Genomic DNA, 747 nt, shown 5'->3' with positions numbered 1-747 from the left:
GTCAGGAATACATGTTTATCACAGGAAATAAGGGTCACTTTGACCTGAATACTATACAAGGGTTAAAGGGGTCAGATTTGACCCGAGGACACCAGGAGGGTTAAATTTAGACCCACAAAATCAAAAAGTTGCATGGTCGACGGGAAGACAACACGAGGGTTAAACAAACATATTTAAATGACTGAGAATCAAACCTTTTCTGTTTTTCAGAGTGTGTACGTACCATGGGAGCGACAGGGTTTCAGCTCGATTCCCTCCACGATGTTGACCATCAGCCTCCCGATCCCCGTCGCCCTCTGAGAACGCACTGAGACCCAGAGAAAGGACTCCGTGTTACTGAGCATCACAGAGTCGGATCATGGAAAATACAGCTTTGTTTTTCTTATATCTGTAAAGCGCCCATATTACGTAAAGAAATCTGGGATTTGGGGTGTTATTTTGAGTCTCTGGTGTAAGGGGACCAGATTTCTCAGACAAAATCCGGGGACATTATCAGCTCGGAAGCGTCCATACCTCCAAAACACGTCATGTTTTTATTTTTGTAAAACCGGACACGGGGACACTAGACCTAGACCGGTTCTCGTTAGGGTCTGAGCCCCCCCCAAAGGTCTGATCCTAGCCCCACCCCTGGTGCTACTTCATAGTCCACTCCCCTACACCTCAGAGGGGAATATTTCAAGATAGAAAGTCCTAATATTTCAAGATAGAAAGTCCTAATATTTCAAGATAGAAAGTCCTAATATTTCA

Source organism: Etheostoma cragini, chromosome 17 (genome assembly GCF_013103735.1).
Source record: "Etheostoma cragini isolate CJK2018 chromosome 17, CSU_Ecrag_1.0, whole genome shotgun sequence".
Lineage (NCBI taxonomy): Eukaryota > Metazoa > Chordata > Actinopteri > Perciformes > Percidae > Etheostoma > Etheostoma cragini.
This window is presented reverse-complemented; position numbering follows the sequence as displayed.